This window comes from Fundulus heteroclitus, chromosome 14 (assembly GCF_011125445.2).
Source record: "Fundulus heteroclitus isolate FHET01 chromosome 14, MU-UCD_Fhet_4.1, whole genome shotgun sequence".
In the NCBI taxonomy this organism is placed as follows: domain Eukaryota; kingdom Metazoa; phylum Chordata; class Actinopteri; order Cyprinodontiformes; family Fundulidae; genus Fundulus; species Fundulus heteroclitus.
The window spans coordinates 25,273,878-25,301,215 of NC_046374.1; the positions used below are offsets into that span (position 1 = coordinate 25,273,878).

The 27,338-nt window shown below is 39.5% G+C and overlaps 23 non-coding genes across 23 annotated transcripts; all 23 read right to left on the reverse strand.

Moving 5' to 3' along the window:
• Positions 1-28: 28 nt before the first annotated feature.
• trnaa-cgc lies at positions 29-100 on the reverse strand. The gene has a single exon. It is a non-coding gene; the product is annotated as a tRNA-Ala (tRNA).
• Positions 101-493: 393 nt separating this feature from the next.
• Positions 494-565, reverse strand: trnaa-ugc. The gene has a single exon. It is a non-coding gene; the product is annotated as a tRNA-Ala (tRNA).
• Positions 566-1,399: 834 nt separating this feature from the next.
• trnaa-cgc lies at positions 1,400-1,471 on the reverse strand. The gene has a single exon. It is a non-coding gene; the product is annotated as a tRNA-Ala (tRNA).
• A 394-nt stretch (positions 1,472-1,865) lies between these two features.
• trnaa-ugc lies at positions 1,866-1,937 on the reverse strand. Its single transcript has one exon. It is a non-coding gene; the product is annotated as a tRNA-Ala (tRNA).
• An 826-nt stretch (positions 1,938-2,763) lies between these two features.
• On the reverse strand, positions 2,764-2,835 carry trnaa-ugc. Its single transcript has one exon. It is a non-coding gene; the product is annotated as a tRNA-Ala (tRNA).
• Positions 2,836-3,667: 832 nt separating this feature from the next.
• On the reverse strand, positions 3,668-3,739 carry trnaa-cgc. Its single transcript has one exon. It is a non-coding gene; the product is annotated as a tRNA-Ala (tRNA).
• Positions 3,740-4,133: 394 nt separating this feature from the next.
• Positions 4,134-4,205, reverse strand: trnaa-ugc. The gene has a single exon. It is a non-coding gene; the product is annotated as a tRNA-Ala (tRNA).
• A 367-nt stretch (positions 4,206-4,572) lies between these two features.
• Positions 4,573-4,644, reverse strand: trnaa-ugc. Its single transcript has one exon. It is a non-coding gene; the product is annotated as a tRNA-Ala (tRNA).
• Positions 4,645-5,011: 367 nt separating this feature from the next.
• On the reverse strand, positions 5,012-5,083 carry trnaa-ugc. Its single transcript has one exon. It is a non-coding gene; the product is annotated as a tRNA-Ala (tRNA).
• An 832-nt stretch (positions 5,084-5,915) lies between these two features.
• trnaa-cgc lies at positions 5,916-5,987 on the reverse strand. The gene has a single exon. It is a non-coding gene; the product is annotated as a tRNA-Ala (tRNA).
• Positions 5,988-6,377: 390 nt separating this feature from the next.
• Positions 6,378-6,449, reverse strand: trnaa-ugc. Its single transcript has one exon. It is a non-coding gene; the product is annotated as a tRNA-Ala (tRNA).
• An 832-nt stretch (positions 6,450-7,281) lies between these two features.
• Positions 7,282-7,353, reverse strand: trnaa-cgc. Its single transcript has one exon. It is a non-coding gene; the product is annotated as a tRNA-Ala (tRNA).
• A 394-nt stretch (positions 7,354-7,747) lies between these two features.
• trnaa-ugc lies at positions 7,748-7,819 on the reverse strand. The gene has a single exon. It is a non-coding gene; the product is annotated as a tRNA-Ala (tRNA).
• An 836-nt stretch (positions 7,820-8,655) lies between these two features.
• Positions 8,656-8,727, reverse strand: trnaa-cgc. The gene has a single exon. It is a non-coding gene; the product is annotated as a tRNA-Ala (tRNA).
• Positions 8,728-9,113: 386 nt separating this feature from the next.
• Positions 9,114-9,185, reverse strand: trnaa-ugc. Its single transcript has one exon. It is a non-coding gene; the product is annotated as a tRNA-Ala (tRNA).
• Positions 9,186-10,014: 829 nt separating this feature from the next.
• Positions 10,015-10,086, reverse strand: trnaa-ugc. The gene has a single exon. It is a non-coding gene; the product is annotated as a tRNA-Ala (tRNA).
• Positions 10,087-10,918: 832 nt separating this feature from the next.
• trnaa-cgc lies at positions 10,919-10,990 on the reverse strand. Its single transcript has one exon. It is a non-coding gene; the product is annotated as a tRNA-Ala (tRNA).
• Positions 10,991-11,380: 390 nt separating this feature from the next.
• Positions 11,381-11,452, reverse strand: trnaa-ugc. Its single transcript has one exon. It is a non-coding gene; the product is annotated as a tRNA-Ala (tRNA).
• A 367-nt stretch (positions 11,453-11,819) lies between these two features.
• Positions 11,820-11,891, reverse strand: trnaa-ugc. The gene has a single exon. It is a non-coding gene; the product is annotated as a tRNA-Ala (tRNA).
• Positions 11,892-12,258: 367 nt separating this feature from the next.
• On the reverse strand, positions 12,259-12,330 carry trnaa-ugc. Its single transcript has one exon. It is a non-coding gene; the product is annotated as a tRNA-Ala (tRNA).
• A 371-nt stretch (positions 12,331-12,701) lies between these two features.
• Positions 12,702-12,773, reverse strand: trnaa-ugc. Its single transcript has one exon. It is a non-coding gene; the product is annotated as a tRNA-Ala (tRNA).
• A 371-nt stretch (positions 12,774-13,144) lies between these two features.
• trnaa-ugc lies at positions 13,145-13,216 on the reverse strand. Its single transcript has one exon. It is a non-coding gene; the product is annotated as a tRNA-Ala (tRNA).
• A 1,302-nt stretch (positions 13,217-14,518) lies between these two features.
• Positions 14,519-14,590, reverse strand: trnaa-ugc. Its single transcript has one exon. It is a non-coding gene; the product is annotated as a tRNA-Ala (tRNA).
• Between the last annotated feature and the right edge of the window lie 12,748 nt (positions 14,591-27,338).

The following is a 27,338-nucleotide window of genomic DNA, read 5'->3' on the forward strand; positions in this document are numbered from 1 at the left end:
ATCTACTGGTGAAAGATGTAAAGGATCTTGGAGATGCTGGGGATTGAACCCAGGACCTCATACATGCGAAGCACACGCTCTACCACTGAGCTACATCCCCACAAATGTCAGCTCCACATGAATATATCAGAAGCAAGGACACATCGTACTTGCATATATTTTTCGGCTATGACGGGATTCCAAGTTTCAACAACGGCTGGAGAAGTACGGACATTTCTTTAAGAGTTTCATCAGTGTGGCTGGCACTCTATCCAATAATTACTCTGTCCATTAGCCATCCATCTTTCCATTTATCCATCTCTCTCCCTCCTTGCAGGTTCAACATTTAAATCCAACAGTGTTTAGCCAAAGTAATATCAACCAACTTACTTAACTTTAAAAAAGAAAAATGTCTACCTGGATTATTGAGATGCATCAGGACATTTAACAAGATGGCACATTTTTTGAGACACAACTTTTAAGAAATATCTACTGGTGACAAATGTAAAGGTCTTGGAGATGCTGGGGATTGAACCCAGGACCTCATACATGCAAAGCAAGCGCTCTACCACTGAGCTACATCCCCACAAAATCAAGCTCTACATGAAAATATCGGAGGCGCGGATACATCGTATTTGCATGAATTTTCAGCTAAGACGGGATTCCAAGTTTCAACAAAGGCTACATTTTTATAAACAATTAAGAACAAATGTACGTCCACACGAGAGTACACAGCACAACTGAAAAGGCTGTAATAGGCATGCCACGCCCATTGGTGGCGCTGTGGCATTGCTAAAAAAACATGGCAAAAACACTAGGCACCATCAGACGCCATTGTTTTTGGTGTCTGAAAACATCTCATCCCATGTGGACAAACAGCTGAAACGACAAAATACCTTTACGGATGCACCTATTCTTGTCTCTGTGTGGACTGAGCCTCTGTGTCCTCCATTTTTTTCTGCAGTGTTGTAGATGTATCTTTCAGTAGATTTCAAATATTTCTTAATCTATCCAATTCTGTGTCCAAGTGTCCCCCTCTTACAAAGCTGTTATTGCGAGCCGGACTGAACCCTCTGAGAAGCATAAGCGGCCATCAGAGTGCTAACGATGGTCTGTAAGGCGGATGGTGCTCTTTTGTTTGTGAGCAACCAGTTGTAATTGTCACTGTTAGACTTGTTGAGCAACTATGCAACGGCCCTGCTTTTAAGACTGAGTTGACCTGAGATTCCACAGACTGAAGAATTCTCTTGGAGAACACACAAAAGTTTTCAACAAAGAATACACACAGAGGACTAACTGAACTTTTTTCTTAAAATGTCTACCTGGATAATTGAGATGCATCAGGAAATTTAACAAGACGGCACATTTTTTGAGACACAAACTTTTAAGAAATATCTACTGGTGAAAGATGTAAAGGTCTTGGAGATGCTGGGGATTGAACCCAGGACCTCATACATGCGAAGCACACGCTCTACCACTGAGCTACATCCCCACAAATGTCAGCTCCACATGAATATATCAGAAGCAAGGACACATCGTACTTGCATATATTTTTCGGCTATGACGGGATTCCAAGTTTCAACAACGGCTGGAGAAGTACGGACATTTCTTTAAGAGTTTCATCAGTGTGGCTGGCACTCTATCCAATAATTACTCTGTCCATTAGCCATCCATCTTTCCATTTATCCATCTCTCTCCCTCCTTGCAGGTTCAACATTTAAATCCAACAGTGTTTAGCCAAAGTAATATCAACCAACTTACTTAACTTTAGAAAAGAAAAATGTCTACCTGGATTATTGAGATGCATCAGGACATTAAACAAGACGGCACATTTTTTGAGACACAAACTTTTAAGAAATATCTACTGGTGACAAATGTAAAGGTCTTGGAGATGCTGGGGATTGAACCCAGGACCTCATACATGCAAAGCAAGCGCTCTACCACTGAGCTACATCCCCACAAAATCAAGCTCTACATGAAAATGTCGGAGGCGCGGATACATCGTATTTGCAATTTTCAGCTAAGACGGGATTCCAAGTTTCAACAAAGGCTACATTTTATAAACAATTAAGAACAAATGTACGTCCACACGAGAGTACACAGCACAACTGAAAAGGCTGTAATAGGCATGCCACGCCCATTGGTGGCGCTGTGGCATTGCTAAAAAAACATGGCAAAAACACTAGGCACCATCAGACGCCATTGTTTTTGGTGTCTGAAAACATCTCATCCCATGTGGACAAACAGCTGAAACGACAAAATACCTTTATGGATGCACCTATTCTTGTCTCTGTGTGGACTGAGCCTCTGTGTCCTCCATTTTTTTCTGCAGTGTTGTAGATGTATCTTTCAGTAGATTTCAAATATTTCTTAATCTATCCAATTCTGTGTCCAAGTGTCCCCCTCTTACAAAGCGGTTATTGCGAGCCGGACTGAACCCTCTGAGAAGCATAAGCGGCCATCAGAGTGCTAACGATGGTCTGTAAGGCGGATGGTGCTCTTTTGTTTGTGAGCAACCAGTTGTAATTGTCACTGTTAGACTTGTTGAGCAACTATGCAACGGCCCTGCTTTTAAGACTGAGTTGACTTGAGATTCCACAGACTGAAGAAATCTCTTGGAGAACACACAAAAGTTTTCAACAAAGAATACACACAGAGGACTAACTGAACTTTTTTCTTAAAATGTCTACCTGGATAATTGAGATGAATCAGGAAATTTAACAAGACGGCACATTTTTGAGACAACTTTTAAAAAATATCTATTGGTGACAAATGTATAGGTCTTGGAGATGCTGGGGATTGAACCCAGGACCTCATACATGCAAAGCAAGCGCTCTACCACTGAGCTACATCCCCACAAAATCAAACTCTACATGAAAATATCGGAGGCGCGGATACATCGTATTTGCAATTTTCAGCTAAGACGGGATTCCAAGTTTCAACAAAGGCTACATTTTTATAAACAATTAGGAACAAATGTACGTCCACACGAGAGTACACAGCACAACTGAAAAGGCTGTAATAGGCATGCCACGCCCATTGGTGGCGCTGTGGCATTGCTAAAAAAAACATGGCAAAAACACTAGGCACCATCAGACGCCATTGTTTTTGGTGTCTGAAAACATCTCATCCCATGTGGACAAACAGCTGAAACGACAAAATACCTTTACGGATGCACCTATTCTTGTCTCTGTGTGGACTGAGCCTCTGTGTCCTCCATTTTTTTCTGCAGTGTTGTAGATGTATCTTTCAGTAGATTTCAAATATTTCTTAATCTATCCAATTCTGTGTCCAAGTGTCCCCCTCTTACAAAGCTGTTATTGCGAGCCGGACTGAACCCTCTGAGAAGCATAAGCGGCCATCAGAGTGCTAACGATGGTCTGTAAGGCGGATGGTGCTCTTTTGTTTGTGAGCAACCAGTTGTAATTGTCACTGTTAGACTTGTTGAGCAACTATGCAACGGCCCTGCTTTTAAGACTGAGTTGACCTGAGATTCCACAGACTGAAGAAGTCTCTTGGAGAACACACAAAAGTTTTCAACAAAGAATACACACAGAGGACTAACTGAACTTTCTTCTCAAAATGTCTACCTGGATAATTGAGATGCATCAGGAAATTTAACAAGACGGCACATTTTTTGAGACACAAACTTTTAAGAAATATCTACTGGTGAAAGATGTAAAGGACTTGGAGATGCTGGGGATTGAACCCAGGACCTCATACATGCGAAGCACACGCTCTACCACTGAGCTACATCCCCACAAATGTCAGCTCCACATGAATATATCAGAAGCAAGGACACATCGTACTTGCATATATTTTTCGGCTATGACGGGATTCCAAGTTTCAACAACGGCTGGAGAAGTACGGACATTTCTTTAAGAGTTTCATCAGTGTGGCTGGCACTCTATCCAATAATTACTCTGTCCATTAGCCATCCATCTTTCCATTTATCCATCTCTCTCCCTCCTTGCAGGTTCAACATTTAAATCCAACAGTGTTTAGCCAAAGTAATATCAACCAACTTACTTAACTTTAAAAAAGAAAAATGTCTACCTGGATTATTGAGATGCATCAGGACATTAAACAAGACGGCACATTTTTTGAGACACAAACTTTTAAGAAATATCTACTGGTGACAAATGTAAAGGTCTTGGAGATGCTGGGGATTGAACCCAGGACCTCATACATGCAAAGCAAGCGCTCTACCACTGAGCTACATCCCCACAAAATCAAGCTCTACATGAAAATGTCGGAGGCGCGGATACATCGTATTTAAATACATTTTTCAGCTAAGACGGGATTCCAAGTTTCAACAAAGGCTACATTTTTATAAACAATTAAGAACAAATGTACGTCCACACGAGAGTACACAGCACAACTGAAAAGGCTGTAATAGGCATGCCACGCCCATTGGTGGCGCTGTGGCATTGCTAAAGAAACATGGCAAAAACACTCGGCAAAGGACTTACTTAACTTTAGAAAAGAAAAATGTCTACCTGGATTATTGAGATGCATCAGGACATTTAACAAGACGGCACATTTTTGAGACAACTTTTAAAAAATATCTACTGGTGACAAATGTAAAGGTCTTGGAGATGCTGGGGATTGAACCCAGGACCTCATACATGCAAAGCAAGCGCTCTACCACTGAGCTACATCCCCACAAAATCAAGCTCTACATGAAAATATCGGAGGCGCGGATACATCGTATTTGTATGCAATTTTCAGCTAAGACGGGATTCCAAGTTTCAACAAAGGCTACATTTTTATAAACAATTAAGAACAAATGTACGTCCACACGAGAGTACACAGCACAACTGAAAAGGCTGTAATAGGCATGCCACGCCCATTGGTGGAGCTGTGGCATTGCTAAAGAAACATGGCAAAAACACTCGGCAAAGGACTTACTTAACTTTAGAAAAGAAAAATGTCTACCTGGATTATTGAGATGCATCAGGACATTTAACAAGACGGCACATTTTTGAGACAACTTTTAAAAAATATCTACTGGTGACAAATGTAAAGGTCTTGGAGATGCTGGGGATTGAACCCAGGACCTCATACATGCAAAGCAAGCGCTCTACCACTGAGCTACATCCCCACAAAATCAAGCTCTACATGAAAATATCGGAGGCGCGGATACATCGTATTTGCAATTTTCAGCTAAGACGGGATTCCAAGTTTCAACAAAGGCTACATTTTTATAAACAATTAAGAACAAATGTACGTCCACACGAGAGTACACAGCACAACTGAAAAGGCTGTAATAGGCATGCCACGCCCATTGGTGGCGCTGTGGCATTGCTAAAAAAAACATGGCAAAAACACTAGGCACCATCAGACGCCATTGTTTTTGGTGTCTGAAAACATCTCATCCCATGTGGACAAACAGCTGAAACGACAAAATACCTTTACGGATGCACCTATTCTTGTCTCTGTGTGGACTGAGCCTCTGTGTCCTCCATTTTTTTCTGCAGTGTTGTAGATGTATCTTTCAGTAGATTTCAAATATTTCTTAATCTATCCAATTCTGTGTCCAAGTGTCCCCCTCTTACAAAGCTGTTATTGCGAGCCGGACTGAACCCTCTGAGAAGCATAAGCGGCCATCAGAGTGCTAACGATGGTCTGTAAGGCGGATGGTGCTCTTTTGTTTGTGAGCAACCAGTTGTAATTGTCACTGTTAGACTTGTTGAGCAACTATGCAACGGCCCTGCTTTTAAGACTGAGTTGACCTGAGATTCCACAGACTGAAGAATTCTCTTGGAGAACACACAAAAGTTTTCAACAAAGAATACACACAGAGGACTAACTGAACTTTTTTCTTAAAATGTCTACCTGGATAATTGAGATGCATCAGGAAATTTAACAAGACGGCACATTTTTTGAGACACAAACTTTTAAGAAATATCTACTGGTGAAAGATGTAAAGGACTTGGAGATGCTGGGGATTGAACCCAGGACCTCATACATGCGAAGCACACGCTCTACCACTGAGCTACATCCCCACAAATGTCAGCTCCACATGAATATATCAGAAGCAAGGACACATCGTACTTGCATATATTTTTCGGCTATGACGGGATTCCAAGTTTCAACAACGGCTGGAGAAGTACGGACATTTCTTTAAGAGTTTCATCAGTGTGGCTGGCACTCTATCCAATAATTACTCTGTCCATTAGCCATCCATCTTTCCATTTATCCATCTCTCTCCCTCCTTGCAGGTTCAACATTTAAATCCAACAGTGTTTAGCCAAAGTAATATCAACCAACTTACTTAACTTTAGAAAAGAAAAATGTCTACCTGGATTATTGAGATGCATCAGGACATTTAACAAGACGGCACATTTTTGAGACAACTTTTAAAAAATATCTACTGGTGACAAATGTAAAGGTCTTGGAGATGCTGGGGATTGAACCCAGGACCTCATACATGCAAAGCAAGCGCTCTACCACTGAGCTACATCCCCACAAATTCAAGCTCTACATGAAAATGTCGGAGGCGCGGATACATCGTATTTGCAATTTTCAGCTAAGACGGGATTCCAAGTTTCAACAAAGGCTACATTTTTATAAACAATTAAGAACAAATGTACGTCCACACGAGAGTACACAGCACAACTGAAAAGGCTGTAATAGGCATGCCACGCCCATTGGTGGCGCTGTGGCATTGCTAAAAAAAACATGGCAAAAACACTAGGCACCATCAGACGCCATTGTTTTTGGTGTCTGAAAACATCTCATCCCATGTGGACAAACAGCTGAAACGACAAAATACCTTTATGGATGCACCTATTCTTGTCTCTGTGTGGACTGAGCCTCTGTGTCCTCCATTTTTTTCTGCAGTGTTGTAGATGTATCTTTCAGTAGATTTCAAATATTTCTTAATCTATCCAATTCTGTGTCCAAGTGTCCCCCTCTTACAAAGCTGTTATTGCGAGCCGGACTGAACCCTCTGAGAAGCATAAGCGGCCATCAGAGTGCTAACGATGGTCTGTAAGGCGGATGGTGCTCTTTTGTTTGTGAGCAACCAGTTGTAATTGTCACTGTTAGACTTGTTGAGCAACTATGCAACGGCCCTGCTTTTAAGACTGAGTTGACCTGAGATTCCACAGACTGAAGAATTCTCTTGGAGAACACACAAAAGTTTTCAACAAAGAATACACACAGAGGACTAACTGAACTTTTTTCTTAAAATGTCTACCTGGATAATTGAGATGCATCAGGAAATTTAACAAGACGGCACATTTTTTGAGACACAAACTTTTAAGAAATATCTACTGGTGAAAGATGTAAAGGTCTTGGAGATGCTGGGGATTGAACCCAGGACCTCATACATGCGAAGCACACGCTCTACCACTGAGCTACATCCCCACAAATGTCAGCTCCACATGAATATATCAGAAGCAAGGACACATCGTACTTGCATATATTTTTCGGCTATGACGGGATTCCAAGTTTCAACAACGGCTGGAGAAGTACGGACATTTCTTTAAGAGTTTCATCAGTGTGGCTGGCACTCTATCCAATAATTACTCTGTCCATTAGCCATCCATCTTTCCATTTATCCATCTCTCTCCCTCCTTGCAGGTTCAACATTTAATTCCAACAGTGTTTAGCCAAAGTAATATCAACCAACTTACTTAACTTTAAAAAAGAAAAATGTCTACCTGGATTATTGAGATGCATCAGGAAATTTAACAAGACGGCACATTTTTTGAGACACAAACTTTTAAGAAATATCTACTGGTGAAAGATATAAAGGTCTTGGAGATGCTGGGGATTGAACCCAGGACCTCATACATGCAAAGCAAGCGCTCTACCACTGAGCTACATCCCCACAAAATCAAGCTCTACATGAAAATATCGGAGGCGCGGATACATCGTATTTGCATGGAATTTTCAGCTAAGACGGGATTCCAAGTTTCAACAAAGGCTACATTTTTATAAACAATTAAGAACAAATGTACGTCCACACGAGAGTACACAGCACAACTGAAAAGGCTGTAATAGGCATGCCACGCCCATTGGTGGCGCTGTGGCATTGCTAAAAAAAACATGGCAAAAACACTAGGCACCATCAGACGCCATTGTTTTTGGTGTCTGAAAACATCTCATCCCATGTGGACAAACAGCTGAAACGACAAAATACCTTTACGGATGCACCTATTCTTGTCTCTGTGTGGACTGAGCCTCTGTGTCCTCCATTTTTTTCTGCAGTGTTGTAGATGTATCTTTCAGTAGATTTCAAATATTTCTTAATCTATCCAATTCTGTGTCCAAGTGTCCCCCTCTTACAAAGCTGTTATTGCGAGCCGGACTGAACCCTCTGAGAAGCATAAGCGGCCATCAGAGTGCTAACGATGGTCTGTAAGGCGGATGGTGCTCTTTTGTTTGTGAGCAACCAGTTGTAATTGTCACTGTTAGACTTGTTGAGCAACTATGCAACGGCCCTGCTTTTAAGACTGAGTTGACCTGAGATTCCACAGACTGAAGAATTCTCTTGGAGAACACACAAAAGTTTTCAACAAAGAATACACACAGAGGACTAACTGAACTTTTTTCTTAAAATGTCTACCTGGATAATTGAGATGCATCAGGAAATTTAACAAGACGGCACATTTTTTGAGACACAAACTTTTAAGAAATATCTACTGGTGAAAGATGTAAAGGTCTTGGAGATGCTGGGGATTGAACCCAGGACCTCATACATGCGAAGCACACGCTCTACCACTGAGCTACATCCCCACAAATGTCAGCTCCACATGAATATATCAGAAGCAAGGACACATCGTACTTGCATATATTTTTCGGCTATGACGGGATTCCAAGTTTCAACAACGGCTGGAGAAGTACGGACATTTCTTTAAGAGTTTCATCAGTGTGGCTGGCACTCTATCCAATAATTACTCTGTCCATTAGCCATCCATCTTTCCATTTATCCATCTCTCTCCCTCCTTGCATGTGGCATTGCTCAAGAAACATGGCAAAAACACTCGGCAAAGGACTTACTTAACTTTAGAAAAGAAAAATGTCTACCTGGATTATTGAGATGCATCAGGACATTTAACAAGACGGCACATTTTTTGAGACAAACTTTTAAAAATATCTACTGGTGACAAATGTAAAGGTCTTGGAGATGCTGGGGATTGAACCCAGGACCTCATACATGCAAAGCAAGCGCTCTACCACTGAGCTACATCCCCACAAAATCAAGCTCTACATGAAAATATCGGAGGCGCGGATACATCGTATTTGCATGATTTTCAGCTAAGACGGGATTCCAAGTTTCAACAAAGGCTACATTTTTATAAACAATTAAGAACAAATGTACGTCCACACGAGAGTACACAGCACAACTGAAAAGGCTGTAATAGGCATGCCACGCCCATTGGTGGCGCTGTGGCATTGCTAAAAAAACATGGCAAAAACACTAGGCACCATCAGACGCCATTGTTTTTGGTGTCTGAAAACATCTCATCCCATGTGGACAAACAGCTGAAACGACAAAATACCTTTATGGATGCACCTATTCTTGTCTCTGTGTGGACTGAGCCTCTGTGTCCTCCATTTTTTTCTGCAGTGTTGTAGATGTATCTTTCAGTAGATTTCAAATATTTCTTAATCTATCCGATTCTGTGTCCAAGTGTCCCCCTCTTACAAAGCGGTTATTGCGAGCCGGACTGAACCCTCTGAGAAGCATAAGCGGCCATCAGAGTGCTAACGATGGTCTGTAAGGCGGATGGTGCTCTTTTGTTTGTGAGCAACCAGTTGTAATTGTCACTGTTAGACTTGTTGAGCAACTATGCAACGGCCCTGCTTTTAAGACTGAGTTGACTTGAGATTCCACAGACTGAAGAAATCTCTTGGAGAACACACAAAAGTTTTCAACAAAGAATACACACAGAGGACTAACTGAACTTTTTTCTTAAAATGTCTACCTGGATAATTGAGATGAATCAGGAAATTTAACAAGACGGCACATTTTTGAGACAACTTTTAAAAAATATCTATTGGTGACAAATGTATAGGTCTTGGAGATGCTGGGGATTGAACCCAGGACCTCATACATGCAAAGCAAGCGCTCTACCACTGAGCTACATCCCCACAAAATCAAACTCTACATGAAAATATCGGAGGCGCGGATACATCGTATTTGCAATTTTCAGCTAAGACGGGATTCCAAGTTTCAACAAAGGCTACATTTTTATAAACAATTAGGAACAAATGTACGTCCACACGAGAGTACACAGCACAACTGAAAAGGCTGTAATAGGCATGCCACGCCCATTGGTGGCGCTGTGGCATTGCTAAAAAAAACATGGCAAAAACACTAGGCACCATCAGACGCCATTGTTTTTGGTGTCTGAAAACATCTCATCCCATGTGGACAAACAGCTGAAACGACAAAATACCTTTACGGATGCACCTATTCTTGTCTCTGTGTGGACTGAGCCTCTGTGTCCTCCATTTTTTTCTGCAGTGTTGTAGATGTATCTTTCAGTAGATTTCAAATATTTCTTAATCTATCCAATTCTGTGTCCAAGTGTCCCCCTCTTACAAAGCTGTTATTGCGAGCCGGACTGAACCCTCTGAGAAGCATAAGCGGCCATTAGAGTGCTAACGATGGTCTGTAAGGCGGATGGTGCTCTTTTGTTTGTGAGCAACCAGTTGTAATTGTCACTGTTAGACTTGTTGAGCAACTATGCAACGGCCCTGCTTTTAAGACTGAGTTGACCTGAGATTCCACAGACTGAAGAAGTCTCTTGGAGAACACACAAAAGTTTTCAACAAAGAATACACACAGAGGACTAACTGAACTTTCTTCTCAAAATGTCTACCTGGATAATTGAGATGCATCAGGAAATTTAACAAGACGGCACATTTTTTGAGACACAAACTTTTAAAAAATATCTACTGGTGAAAGATGTAAAGGACTTGGAGATGCTGGGGATTGAACCCAGGACCTCATACATGCGAAGCACACGCTCTACCACTGAGCTACATCCCCACGAATGTCAGCTCCACATGAATATATCAGAAGCAAGGACACATCGTACTTGCATATATTTTTCGGCTATGACGGGATTCCAAGTTTCAACAATGGCTGGAGAAGTACGGACATTTCTTTAAGAGTTTCATCAGTGTGGCTAGCACTCTATCCAATAATTACTCTGTCCATTAGCCATCCATCTTTCCATTTATCCATCTCTCTCCCTCCTTGCCGGTTCAACATTTAAATCCAACAGTGTTTAGCCAAAGTAATATCAACCAACTTACTTAACTTTAGAAAAGAAAAATGTCTACCTGGATTATTGAGATGCATCAGGACATTTAACAAGATGGCACATTTTTGAGACAACTTTTAAAAAATATCTACTGGTGACAAATGTAAAGGTCTTGGAGATGCTGGGGATTGAACCCAGGACCTCATACATGCAAAGCAAGCGCTCTACCACTGAGCTACATCCCCACAAAATCAAACTCTACATGAAAATATCGGAGGCGCGGATACATCGTATTTGTATGCAATTTTCAGCTAAGACGGGATTCCAAGTTTCAACAAAGGCTACATTTTTATAAACAATTAAGAACAAATGTACGTCCACACGAGAGTACACAGCACAACTGAAAAGGCTGTAATAGGCATGCCACGCCCATTGGTGGAGCTGTGGCATTGCTAAAGAAACATGGCAAAAACACTCGGCAAAGGACTTACTTAACTTTAGAAAAGAAAAATGTCTACCTGGATTATTGAGATGCATCAGGACATTTAACAAGACGGCAAATTTTTGAGACAACTTTTAAAAAATATCTACTGGTGACAAATGTAAAGGTCTTGGAGATGCTGGGGATTGAACCCAGGACCTCATACATGCAAAGCAAGCGCTGTTCCACTGAGCTACATCCCCACAAATTCAAGCTCTACATGAAAATGTCGGAGGCGCGGATACATCGTATTTGCAATTTTCAGCTAAGACGGGATTCCAAGTTTCAACAAAGGCTACATTTTTATAAACAATTAAGAACAAATGTACGTCCACACGAGAGTACACAGCACAACTGAAAAGGCTGTAATAGGCATGCCACGCCAATTGGTGGCGCTGTGGCAATTCTCAAGAAACATGGCAAAAACACTCGGCAAAGGACTTACTTAACTTTAGAAAAGAAAAATGTCTACCTGGATTATTGAGATGCATCAGGACATTAAACAAGACGGCACATTTTTTGAGACACAAACTTTTAAGAAATATCTACCGGTGACAAATGTAAAGGTCTTGGAGATGCTGGGGATTGAACCCAGGACCTCATACATGCAAAGCAAGCGCTCTTCCACTGAGCTACATCCCCACAAAATCAAGCTCTACATGAAAATATCGGAGGCGCGGATACATCATATTTGCATGGAATTTTCAGCTAAGACGGGATTCCAAGTTTCAACAAAGGCTACATTTTTATAGACAATTAAGAACAAATGTACGTCCACACGAGAGTACACAGCACAACTGAAAAGGCTGTAATAGGCATGCCACGCCCATTGGTGGCGCTGTGGCATTGCTCAAGAAACATGGCAAAAACACTCGGCAAAGGACTTACTTAACTTTAGAAAAGAAAAATGTCTACCTGGATTATTGAGATGCATCAGGACATTAAACAAGACGGCACATTTTTTGAGACACAAACTTTTAAGAAATATCTACTGGTGACAAATGTAAAGGTCTTGGAGATGCTGGGGATTGAACCCAGGACCTCATACATGCAAAGCAAGCGCTCTTCCACTGAGCTACATCCCCACAAAATCAAACTCTACATAAAAATATCGGAGGCGCGGATACATCGTATTTGTATGCAATTTTCAGCTAAGACGGGATTCCAAGTTTCAACAAAGGCTACATTTTTATAAACAATTAAGAACAAATGTACGTCCACACGAGAGTACACAGCACAACTGAAAAGGCTGTAATAGGCATGCCACGCCCATTGGTGGCGCTGTGGCATTGCTAAAGAAACATGGCAAAAACACTCGGCAAAGGACTTACTTAACTTTAGAAAAGAAAAATGTCTACCTGGATTATTGAGATGCATCAGGCCATTAAACAAGACGGCACATTTTTTGAGACACAAACTTTTAAGACATATCTACCGGTGACAAATGTAAAGGTCTTGGAGATGCTGGGGATTGAACCCAGGACCTCATACATGCAAAGCAAGCACTCTACCACTGAGCTACATCCCCACAAATGTCAGCTCCACATGAATATATCAGAAGCAAGGACACATCGTACTTGCATATATTTTTCGGCTATGACAGGATTCCAAGTTTCAACAACGGCTGGAGAAGTACGGACATTTCTTTAAGAGTTTCATCAGTGTGGCTGGCACTCTATCCAATAATTACTCTGTCCATTAGCCATCCATCTTTCCATTTATCCATCTCTCTCCCTCCTTGCAGGTTCAACATTTAAATCCAACAGTGTTTAGCCAAAGTAATATCAACCAACTTACTTAACTTTAAAAAAGAAAAATGTCTACCTGGATTATTGAGATGCATTAGGACATTTAACAAGATGGCACATTTTTGAGACAACTTTTTAAAAAAATCTACTGGTGACAAATGTAAAAGTCTTGGAGATGCTGGGGATTGAAGACAGGACCTCATACATGCAAAGCAAGCGCTCTACCACTGAGCTACATCCCCACAAAATCAACCTCTACATGAAAATGTTGGAGGCGCGGATACATCGTATTTGTATGCAATTTTCAGCTAAGACGGGATTCCAAGTTTCAACAAAGGCTACATTTTTATAAACAATTAAGAACAAATGTACGTCCACACGAGAGTACACAGCACAACTGAAAAGGCTGTAATATGCATGCCACGCCCATTGGTGGAGCTGTGGCATTGTTAAAAAAACGTGGCAAAAACACTAGGCACCATCAGACGACATTGTTTATGGTGTCTGAAAACTCCTCATCCCATGTGGACAAACAGCTGAAACGACAAAATACCTTTACGGATGCACCTAATCTCGTCTCTGTGTGGACTGAGCCTCTGTTTCCTCCATTTTTTTTCTGTAGTGTTGTAGATGTATCTTTCAGTAGATTTCAGATATTTCTTAATCTATCCAATTCTGTGTCCAAGTGTCCCCCTCTTACAAAGCTGTTATTGCGAGCCGGACTGAACCCTCTGAGAAGCATAAGCGGCCATCAGAGTGCTAACGATGGTCTGTAAGGCGGATGGTGCTCTTTTGTTTGTGAGCAACCAGTTTTAATTGTCACTGTTAGACTTGTTGAGCAACTATGCAACGGCCCTGCTTTTAAGACTGAGTTGACCTGAGATTCCACAGACTGAAGAATTCTCTTGGAAAACACACACAAGTTTTATACAAAGAAACATATACCCAGAGGACTAACTGAACTTTTGTTTTTAAAATGTCTACGTGGATTATTGGAATGCATCAGGACATTTAACAAGACGGCACATTTGTAGAGACACAAAGTTTTAAGAAATGTCTACTGGTGAAAGATGTAAAGGACTTGGAGATGCTGGGGATTGAACCCAGGACCTCATACATGCAAAGCAAGCGCTCTACCACTGAGCTACATCCCCACGAATGTCAGCTCCACATGAATGTATCAGATGCAAGGACACATCGTACTTGCATATATTTTTCGGCTATGACGGGATTCCAAGTTTCAACAACGGCTGGAGAAGTACGGACATTTCTTTAAAAGAACAAATTCCACGATAAATAATCCAATTCGAAACCGGGCCACAGAGTGGAATAGTTTCCAAACTTTTGTTTAATTTTTTCATGTAAAACTTAATGAGCTTTGACAGCTTTAGCTATCTTTGCTTTCTTAAACTGATTTACAAGTGCATTAATCATTTTGCACCTTAGCCATTAAGTACAGTTTTTGAGAGACAACAAATGTAGCCAGGACTGTAAAATAAGATACTGTAGGACCAGGGTTGGACAGAAGGTCTTCTCTGATATGGGCTCTAAGCTCTGAAACTCATTACCATCTGACATCAAGACTTTACCTGGTTTTAAACTGTTCTCTTTCAGGCTTAAAAACTAGTTATAGACCAAACCAAAACTGTACTCATTTTTAATTATTGTAAGTAGGTATGAGTTGTGTATGATATTCATGTTTTACAATTTGATCATGTTTTTATTTTTTTAAACTGAAGTAGTCTTTTATGTAAATTATATTTTGTATAAAAGCCCAACCAGGAAGAGGAGTTGAAAATTAGCATCAGCTATAAACTTTATATGCAGCACTTCAGTGATAAGCTTTGTTTTGTTTGCATTGTATCTGTCAAATAAAGATGAAAGAAAGGGAAGAAAAGCTGTGTATGTGCCAGCTAGCCGCATCTTTTCTTAAACTATGATGCTTTTCCTCTCTATGTAAACTGCATGTGCCTCACTCTCATAACAACAAAGATGGCGCTTTGTGTTGCAACTTTGTTACGGCTGTTAGTAGCAAGCTCAGACTCTTCTTTTCTAACAAGCCCTCTTTACATAATGTTTAACCTGCCAACCCCGATAAAGATCATGTTGAACTTGTGTAAATGGTTGTGTCCAATTCTCTGCTACGGTGCTGTGTTCACTTCACATGAGTTGTCTGCACGTGTTTTTTGCATATTTGGGATCAGGTTGATATTATGACTAGAAATGGTTGGATTTAGATGTTGAACCTACAAGGAAGGATGGGGATGGATAGATGAACAGATGAATGGATAATGGGAAGAGTAATTGTTGGACATAGTGTTGGCCAGATGAATGCAACTCTTGAAATTGTGAATTTGGATTAAAATGGTTGATTTTAAATATAGAACCTGGAGGAACATGGATGAAGAAAGGTCTAAGAGATAATGGACAGAGTAATTGCTGGATTGTGAGACGGCCAGAAGCATGCAACTCTTAAAGAAATGTCTGTACTTTTCCAGGCTTTGTAGGAATCCTGTCTTAGCTGAATAAAATGGATGTAGGTTGGATCTGTGCTGTATTTATCAAATATATTGTCAGAATTGAGTTAAATGATGAGTTAAATGAGTTAAATGCAATGCTGCCATATGTGGGTATGTAGCTCAGTCTCTATTTTGCATGTATGAGGACCTGGGTGCATCTCCAAATTCTTTTTGTCTTTAATTAGAAGAACCTTGTGAAAGGCTTGCAGATGTGTTTATGAGTGTCCGGAAATACAATACATACCTTCCTGTAGAACAAATCATGACCTGCAGAATTAGATGCATGAGGACATTGCACCTCAGACTCTTATGTCTGGGAAATCAAATTAATATTACGTACAGCCCTCATCAAATGAGGAAGAAAGTAAGAAACTTCACAATGGGGTTCTGGAACAGTTTTATTTTCTACTTTATCCTTACCCTTCAGAATAGAGGAGACAATGGCAGCTCAAAAGTTAAGTTCAACAAAGTTTATTTTTATGATTCTTCAGACACTTTTTGAACTTTGTGACTTTTCCAACAGAATGATTCATCGAACGGTTTTCCTCCGTTGAGCTGACAAATTGAACCTAGCCAGCAGTCCACCCAGCGTACCGCAAATCCCCTGCAAATAATTTGTTAAACCTGGCCTTTTCCGGAAAGTGTCCGGTTCAGATGGAACAGAGTGAAAACGCTCATGACGCCAAGCTATATTTTTATTTACCTCCACAGATGCGTTGCTGCAGGCCTGGCTGCTGGTGCTGGTGTGTCTGATATACTGTTTAAACTGCTGCAGGCTGTCCAGCACCGCCTGTCGCAGCAAATCTCCTCCTTTGGCTGCACTTTTGATGCAACCTTCACCTGGAATAGACCTCAGCTCCTCGACGCAGGAATGCAGTCTGGCTAAATTGCCACGGACCTGCTGTAAACGGAAAACATCAAGATGAATAACGAGACGGTAGAAGAAAGGAAAAAAAAAAACATCAGGCGGGCGTTATAAAGAAGCTGGAAAACTCAAGCATACAGCATTTAAGAGATAATAAGTTTTTTCAGTGTTTTTTTTTATTTATTTCCACTTACTACAAACGGCAGTAGACACTCCTGCTGCCTGCTGATGGCGTACAGGCTGAATAGGGGTATCCTGCAGGGTCCATCCAGACTACAGGCCAGTGACAGGAAGTTATCCAGGGCCTCACAGAGAACGCTGCAAGTGTCTGACCAACAGGGAGGCAATGCCTCCACAATCAGGACCCTCGCTGGCTGACGTGAAAATGACGAGGACCAGAAGACCAAACTGCCCGTACTGGAAGAACTGGTCTGCCTCTTTCTGTTGTCCATGGGTGCCTAGAAAACGACGAAGACATAAACACACAGAAAAGTGCAGATTTAAAATAAAACCTAAACTTTATAACAAAAAAAAAAACAATCATACTAAACAGACTAAGAATAATAAGGCTTTGCACAAAGAAAGCATTGCAGCTTTAGTCCATGATGGCATCCGTTAGGAACAGTGTAAGAGGAACACCACGAGTCACACGGGTTTTTTTTTTTTTTTTTTTTTTTTTTGCCCAAAAAGAAATACTTTACTAGCTTGGTGTGAAATTGCATTTCAAGTGATCCGGCTTGAAACACCACCGCCCATCAGTAACTCTCTTTGGAGCCCTGCCATTATAAAATCTGGATAGTAAACTGTGAGCTCCAGTTTTATGTCTTTTAAATGCCCTACTGACTTACAAACCAAACTAGTTAATTTGGTTTTATATCAAGCAAGAACAGACAAGATGGTAACTATTCCATAGTTTCAATATGATAATTTTGGTAAATTTCTGGTTTGACAAAGCAATTATTCAGCAAAAACAGCATAAAAAAAGTTTACCTCCAACACAAACAGCTTTTCCCATATCACATTGTAATTTAGTAATAGTAATAATAGTATTAGTAATTTAGATAGCTTTACAGCTGTGTTAAAAAGCCACATCAATTATGTCTACTTCCACAGCACATCCTTTGATAATTGGTGCAGTCGAACAGTCCCGGCATACACGGCGCTGATTCTGTGTAACTGAATCGGTAATTGAAAGGTGAATGTTACCCAAATTAGCAGGGTGAGTTTAAACAGCGAGGCCATTAACTTTGTGAAAAAACCTGGTGACCCGGTGTCACACAGGCCCTTTCATCGGACGAGGGCAACAAACGTTGTTCCTGCTGGTTATTGCGCGTTTCTCTCAGAAAACCTGATTAACACCGGCTCTTTCCAAAAAATTGCTCCGAACAGTCAAGTGCTTTGATTAGATGGTTGATTAGAGAGTGGGAAAACTTTAAGGACATGATGCTCAGCTAAGACGATCTCCAATGGAACCCAGTAGATTTGTAAGAAAATGGAGAGCGATCCTTTCATCCGTTTGAATGAGGTAAAGAATGGCTATAACGGCAAAGTAGTCCCCACCAGAATACTGTAACGATTAGAAGATGCCTGTGATAAAAACAAAAGCTTTTGACAAGAAACCCAACATGAGCCAAAGAAGGTTACGATTTGCTAAAAAAATTACACAAACCCTCAAAAAAATCTGTTCACGGGCCACAAATGCTCCCCAGGAAGGCCTTTTCTCACTTCCCTGATCCAAAGCAGAAAAGCAAAGAACAGGGATATGTTAAGAGTTATTACAAATCATCAAAAAATATTCTGTTATTTTCTATTCCAGTCAAATAGCAAAGCTCATTTACTATATAGATCTGTTACATACAGGTATATGTTTCAAGTATTCATTTCTGTTGTAATTTATGAATATGGCTTGCAGCTAATGAAAGCCCAAATTCTGCTTTGTGGCTAAAGAAGCTGGCTGTTCACAGATTTTTGCACCCAGACATGCCGAAGAAAAGTTACCTGGAAGGAAAAAGTGCGCTAGAAAAAGGTGCACAAGCAGCATATTACTGCAGCCCTGAGAGATTTGTGCAACAAAGCACTTTCTGGAGTTTGGGAGGACAGCCGTGTAATTTTACAAGTTCACTTGACGCTCCAGGAACCTTTAAGAAGTATGTATCTAAGATGTGCTTCATTAGCATTTACTGCAGGAATTGTTGGTGGATGCCAATCCTTGTGGCAATGGTGAATTTCATAAAAGCATTTTTCAAAATAATTGTTGAAATTTCCCCACTTATTTGTACTCAGAGTGAAAGCTGAATCTTCTTCGTGATGGTGCCACCAAATAAAAACAAAGGGTGGTTGCATTTATCTCAATAGCTGACAGACAGTAGCTCTGTCTGCAAGCATCCCTTTGAATTTGAATGGTTTCAGGTTTGTTTCATCATGTTGCCCTAAATCAGGCCCTGCCACTCCATTACTAGAAAGTGAATAAGTGGCCGGGTGAGGCAAACCAGGTAAAACTATGGACTGACAATGTCTCCATGGTTTAGTTTAGTTTTTTCCCCCCAGGATGTGTCATCGGTTAAAAACAGGTCCAAAAAACCCTTCAGTAATGAAGCTGAAAAATAACTGACAGATAATATTCTTCACAAAGCCTGAGCTCCCACCATGTGTCTTAGACTAAATTTCTATTGCAAAACCAAACCACCCAAGACGACCGCAGCAAACACCTTTCACCCTCACACCTTCCACTTGCATCACCTTTTTTTTTTATTTCTACTTTTCTCTGAAGTAAAAGTAATCAGATTCAGTCCAGCAGTGAAATACGGTCTCCAAAGGCATGCCTGTATTAGCCAGACGCCGGTTAAAGGGGATTTTTTACAGATATTATTGCATTTCACAGAAAGAAATGCTGAGAGACTCTCACAGTATAGAGCAAAAATATATGTATGTTCTCTGCTTTTATATCTTAAATAGACATGTTACATTTGCATTGTGATTACACTGTGATTTGCGCTCCCAATGCTGGATTGGTGATTGCATTAACAGCCGTACCATTTCCTCAAAACGAACTATTTATTTTCAGGTCTGATCAATCCAGTTTCAACTAACCGATAACAAGAAGAATACTTAAACTTGAATAGTATTTCATTTATGTTTTACTTGTAGCCTACATCAAATGTATACTGATAAGAATATTGAGCACATGCTTAAGTAATTTGAATTTCATCAAAAACTGGAACAGATTTTTGTCTTAATTGTATCATTTAGCAATAATATTTACTTTAAAATATCTTTCTGCTTCAAGGTAGATTATTCTCTTTTTTTAAATGGTACACAGCAATGATTTCCCAAAGTCTGAGTATGCCAGGACTTCAATTAAACGGGAGTGCAATGACAGCAGTATCAAAAGCCAGTTTCCTTGCCTTTAATTTCTACTTGAGTAGAAATGCCTTTATTTTATATATATATATATTTATTAATATATATATATATATATATATATATATATATATATATATATATATATATATATATATATATATATATATTTATTAATATATATATATATAAAAATCAGATGGATAGCTTAGCCACTTTCACCACTGTATCTAGCTAATTTCCGGTAGCATTAGCTTTGGCAAACTTGTACCTTCATTAGGTAAACTTACTTCTCCTATGTCTATGGTAACAAGAAAGGTTGTGGTACAGCTGAACAATTAATACATGTGGGTGGGTCCAGAAAATAATTTCAGTAACTAAACCAGAAAAGTTTAGCTGCTAATTTAAGCCTAAAGGCTCGCTAGCTAGCAGGCTAACATTCGCTAGTGCGCTAGCTAACGGTATGCTAACTAGTTTAATTTGGCAACATCCGCTTGTAATTGAGTCAATAATAATAATAATAATAAATTAATAAAACACACGGTTTAGTGCCCGTTTTGTGCTCTCTTTAACAATATTAAACTTACCTCCGAGATAAATCCAATTTTTACTCCTGAAATATTATGTTAGGTAAATCTGGTCATGAATTATGTTGGGTTGGTTTAGGGAGCAATCCAGACTGATTCAAACCTTGATGCTGAACAATTCTTTCTCAGCAGCAGATTTAGAATGAGTCAATATCTAAATGATTGGCCCCACCTTAAACGGCAGGAAAAGAACTTTCCAATGAAACTTGCCACAAAAAGAGACACAATAAAGGAATGTTATTAAGTATTTAAGCGTTTATATACTGGACAGATGTTTGACACTTTCTATAGTGTAAACATCATTGCTCACTTGAGATCAATATAAATAATGTTTTGATTAAAAAGTTCCTTATTCTTATCAAAGGCCTTTCTTTACATGTTCCCAAAATAAACCCTTTTTGGAGAAATCTCCCAGATCACTTTAAATATTTTACTCAAAAGAGAAATGGGGAGAAGAATGAGGTTGCTTTGATATCAAAGCTATAGTAGGCTAACACAGGTTAGTGCTGGAGCCTGATTGTTGTTTTAAATGGTTTCATTAATTGTTAAAATTCTTTGAATTGATATTAAACAGTTGCTATGCAGAGAAACCAAGACAGTCATTTTAATTTGCAGAATATTAGGGAAAGGAGGTTCACATCAAATGATGGAAGAGGAGCTCAGACAGACACAGTGACGTGGTTCTGTAAGGGGGGGGGGGTCTAGTTGCAGAAAAAAAATAAAATAAAATAAACATTTTAGATGTTTCTTACAAGCTCACTGCAGGAGTGGTGGTAAGCCATCTCGGATTTACAGGGAAAGGGGAACAAAAATGTAAAAGATTAATGATTAATTAAATGTTTAACCATTCATGGAAACCATGAATAAAGAGGATTTCCTTTCAATTTATAATACACAAAGAACCAAATCAAAATGTGTCAATCTGAATTTGTCTTTGTTTATAGTGATAATCTTTATTTGTCATTGCAACATGCAATCTAATTAAATGTGTCCTCTGCATTCAACCCCTCCTTTAGGGAGCAGCAGGCTGCCACAGTGCGGCGCCTCGTGGAGCAATCTGCCAGTTTGTGGGATTCAAACCAGGTGACTGCTCCATACACTAGACCACCACTGTGCCATTAATAAATCCTTATTCAATCATTACAACATATTAGCGTATATTTTTATAATGTGTTTTCCTTTTTGACATCACACACATATTTGACAGGACACCTCGCAATTATGATATTTATATAAAACAAATCTTTGCATTCCTTTTCTGAGGTTCTAAAAGATGGCAGTCAAAGAGGCCTCATAAGATATACTAGATTATTCTAGGTCTGCATCTTGAAGTTTCAATATATTGATGGCATTTTAGATTTATGAGCTGATATGTAGAACCTATAGCATCTTTAGCTTCTGTAATACCACATCTCAAATTGTGAAGCAACATGAAACAGGTTCTTCTGTCATTTTAATGAGCATCCAAAGTTTATTGGCAAATTCTCTGACCGAGGACGGACTTGTGCATTGAAGCAATAAACTATTTGACCACCTTGACCACCTTTAGATTATGTCATGTGCATAACCTGCACATGACAAGGGTCATGTTTTGCTGCCATCTAGCAGTCAGATAGAGGCCCAATTAGGCCTAATTTTGCAAAACCTTTACACAAAACATCTAAATTGACATATTTTATACTGTAAGTGCAGTGAACATCTTAGAAATCTCTAACTGATTCAGCATTTGTTTATTACAATCTTTAGTATAATAACAAATACCTTCAGACAGTAAGGGGCTAAGTTTGTCATAAATTGGTCATGCAATAATGTTGTTGTTTTTATTGCTGCAAAGCTTGTTAATTTCCCTTTAAAAGAAAGCACATTTGAAAGTAAAATGGATTTGTGTGTTTTTGGAGCAGCCTCAAGTATGGGGAGTGAGCCTGTGAAATTCTTATCTCTCTGCCAATGTTAAACAGTTTATTCTCCTGTTGATTCATGTTTGGTGTCATTCGTTCGGTTTAATGATTGAAGTTTAAAGCCCCAGACAAACTGGTAATTTACCAATTTGCTGACCAAACAAACAGGTCCCTGAGTGGTGCGTGGGCAAACCGTAAAAAATCCCAATCCTCAATCAGCCAAAATTCTGGTGCTGGTCTCCCTGCTATGAACAGCCTACCCGGGCTGATCCCTCTGGAATTCAAGGGTGTGAGGTAAGGACTACAGGCAGGCCATTTCATTCTCCTCACCTCCAAATTCTGGATGTATAAACCCCGCACTGTCAGGGCATTGCAATCTTGGAGGATTGATTTCAGTCCCTAAGAGCTGTGATGTAAAATTACCGCTTGTTGCAGATTGTCACTGTATATCTACACATTAAGATCACATCCTTGTCTTTCCAATAAGGGAGAGACCACCCAACTGTGTCTCACTGTCCCTACCAAAAGTTGTTTGCCACTGACAGAGAGGGTTTGGCACGCCAAGCATGGGTACAACCTACATTTTTAAACTTTGTTGGTACAGTCTGCAAATATGGCACCATTTAAAGGAGCAATAAGTAAGATATTTACTGTAAAATCAACCTAAATCGTTCTCATTTGTCACCTGGGATGGAAGTAACATTCCCTGTAAACAATCGGTCCTCTCCATCAACAATTTCTTAGTCAAGTTTTTCTCCTTTCAAGATTTAGAGGTACGGTACGGAGCTACTTTGGTTCAGAGCGTAGCCCGTGTTTACTTCCTGGTTTCTGAGCCAATCATCTGAAAGTTCCCATGATTCTCAAAGCAGAATGCAGCATTTGGTATTTTATCCAAATGCTGCATTCTGTTGACTCCAAACATGGAAGCCAGTAAGAGAAGCAGACCAGAAAAAAAACAGAATACAACATCCTACCCAGTGTAAGTAAAAATTCAGTGGAGTTTCACAGCAACAACGGATCGTAGATGGCGGATCTCCATGAAAGGCATTGTGTACGTGTTGTTCTAATTTTAACCACTAGGTGTCATTATTACTTATTGCTCCTTTAAGGCTGAAAAACAATCTTTCCAGCAATACAAGATTTAATACTAAGCAGCATTGATGCAACAAAGAAATAAACGAGACACAAATTTTTTTGCTTTTTATACCAAGTATAGTTGTTAAAGCAACATTTTAGGGAGCCTTGTGATGTAATTCGAGGCTAATGCATTTAGATGGGACGGGGACTTAATCTGTAGCAGTTTGTTTCTGTTTGGCTGCAGGTTTAATTCCCAGTCTATTGAATCAAAAAGATTCAATAGACTGGGAAATCAGAAAATGTCAACACAGTTCACTACAATTCATAACAACACGATTCTCTGTCTTCAAAGGAGAAAGCTTCAGTTTTAGCAGCTTCTTAAAAATAAGAAAATGTGGGGGGAAAAGTATGTTTGAATCTTATTCTGCCCCACATCCATCTGTTTGGCTTCTTTCATCTTTTCAGATGAATGGAGGGAAAGATCAATGAGAGGCCAGCCACTGCAGCAGAGAATATAAGAGGGCAATATGGAAATTTGTTTCTGATGGTTGACCTACTTGACTGAAGTGTTTTCTAGTCCTCACAGCTGGTGCATATGTATGAGAGACAAAGACCTTACAATCTGCCAGCAGAATCACAAGGTAACTTAACAGAGGAGTATGTGCGCGTGTCAAGGGAATTTACAATTGACGTGCTGCATGGTCACAGACCCTCTGAACACAACTTGCGCTTTGTTGGGGTAGAGGAATGTGTCATGAAGAAATATGGAACATAAACATCTGCTTTTGGGAGATAAACTCTTTGCACCTGGCAAAACCATTTCCTGATGTTCCCTTTTACCCATTGGTGCTGATTTGAATGTAAGCTCTGTAAATTTCCGCTTTGTGTGTGTGTGTGTGTGTGTGTGTGGCTTCTTGAAGGCACTGGCAGTTCTCCATAAAGCACCCCTCTCTTGATTTCTTCCTTTTCCTCATCAGAAGTCCTCATCAGGCTCCTGCCTCTCAAAGGTTTCTTCTTTCTTCCGCCACCCCCATCAAACCTCGGCTCCTACCTTCCTGTCAGAACGCGATGCTCTATTTTTATCTCCAACTTGTATATTGGCCACACGATTCTTGGCAGGATACGGGGTCTTTACTCTTTGGATTTTTTTTACTGAAACGAATAGGGAACATTCAGTCTCAAATTCAGGGCCTCTGTAAAAGGGATTAAGCCCTGCGATATGACTGGAGCTTAATCATTCTTACACACTGACAGACTCACATTCGAATAATAAAATGCACTTGTGGATGTGCTTTCTAATTTAGAAGTCACAAACACACACTTCTGGGTCAAAGGGAGCTTTACAACAGTGAGCTAATCCGCTGTTCCTTTCTGATTGACTCTGGGGGATTGGTGGAAACTTTGCCCAGCAGTTTTAGTGATTACTTTGCGCACTAGTTGCCCCCCCACCCCCCCTCCTCCAATCTTTTTGAGTTCCTACACTGTTTTGAATATTACGTTTGGTTAAGTTTTAGACACTTTAGAGATTTAGAGGAAAATCATTTCAAGGCAAATGTGTTTTTTTCCCTTCTGCTTTGAGAAGTTTTGATTCAGTTCCTTCAGATTTGAGAAAGGGCAAGAAATTAGAAAATCCTGGGTAGTTTCAACCAAAGAAGATCAGTGGGAAGCTGATAAGCAGCTGAAACTTAGTTTCTGAACTTTTTTTTTTTACAGAGAGTTGGGTTACACTTTATTACATTCTTTAATCTGTTCCTCATCAGTAGTCAAAGATCATTTCCCATTCTAACCTGCTTTAGACAAAATATGCAAAATATGTGCATGCCTCAAAAGAAAGTGTAAAGAACATGATTAAAATTACAGCTCTGTTTCTGTTTATTGCATTGACAAATTAAGTCTTCTCTCCACATTGTCAAAACATGGATTGGCACCGACAAACAGCCCTCAAACAGAGTAGTTCTCCCAAATAGTAGCAGTTTCAAATAAGTCACTTTACACAGAACCCGTCCACAAATGTAGATCTAGAAGGGAAAAATTAATTACAAACACAGCAGTTTAAAAGTATAATACACCTGTAAATCAACTATCATCCAGAAACAAGGACTTTCATTGAACTATTTCAGATTTTTACCTTAGTCAGAATAGGTTACTTTGAATGCAGGAAAGAGGTGAGTAATCCCAGCAGTCATTTCTAAATCAGGACTGATAGTAAAGTATTCATATTTTTTCAATATACATGCATGATACAGAAGACTATTGCTTATAGAATATTGTTTATGATTTATGATGACATATATGAAAGTTATAGCAAAATGCTTTAACAAAATTAGCTTTAGCTTCTAAGTAAATAAGGAGAAATTGTGCTTTTTCTTCATCTGGATTTCAAATTTAATGCAATCCTGTTGGTAAGCAGGCTCTATTTGGGTCATAGTCATGGCAAAAGGAAAGTACACCCTCTGTCAATTTAAGTGTTTTAATATATTATTGATTGATCTTTATCAGATTGTAAAGTCTTTTAAATCTAAATCTGATTTGTTCAAAGACATCAACACAGATCCTGTACACTCTAGCACAGAAAGAAGACGACAGGAAAAAATTGTGAATAATTAAGTAAACCCAAAAAACGCTATATACTTACAAACTACACAAAACTCTAGCAATTAGAGCGGACTTTGCTGCTTTTACTGTGAGTGTATGGAGAATTGCTGCTGTAACAAATCTGTGTATAAGTGTGTTTTGTATGTAGATATTAATACTTTGGGCATCAGAAGCACTAATGTTGTTGTGAAAATCAGTTCCAGGAATGCTTTTTTCGTGTTTCTGGAACGAAACCAAACCTGTTTGCTGTGGGATTTTACTGTGATTTAACTGGACACCTAGCAAGTCGCCCTTGTCCACAATAGCAAACATGTTGCTTTGGCGTAAATCTCTTATACTGTGCCTGACTTTCCTGTCATTTTTGAAAATAAACTTTTGAATGTGTTGATATTGTTTTCTTATTTGTTTAGAAAGTAAAACATTTTATTCATAATAAAAGTTTTTTTTTACTGTGTAGTGTAGTTTTTTTTAAAGAACACTGTAAATCTACAATATAATTCTTTTCATAACATTTTTCAGTTTCCATAACAATTAAATTATTTTGTTATAGTACCCTGTTTATAACAAACAATCTCATGGGATAAAATCTGATGATATAAAAAATGTTGATATCATATCATAGAAAAATATTTGTTGCAGATGTGTTATACAGGGACGGGCGAACCGTTAGCCGCTAATGACAATCTAGTTGGCTTCTGCTTCAGAGCTTCCTATCAGAGCCAGTAGCCCTGTAGTTGTGCTCGTATAGTTCAAAATATAAAATATTCAGACTGGTCAAAATAAGATAGGATAACTGTGTGCTGAACAAAGATTCTTTAAAATGATACGATATTTATCAAATCTTCACCAAATATAATCAGAAGTTTATCTACAGCTGAGAGGAAGCGTTTTGTTAGAGATTATGAGATTACAGAGACAGGACTGCAAAATTGGTTACCATGGAAATTACAGATAGACAACCGACTCTGGAGACACAGAGCCTGACATACATAGATTGGACA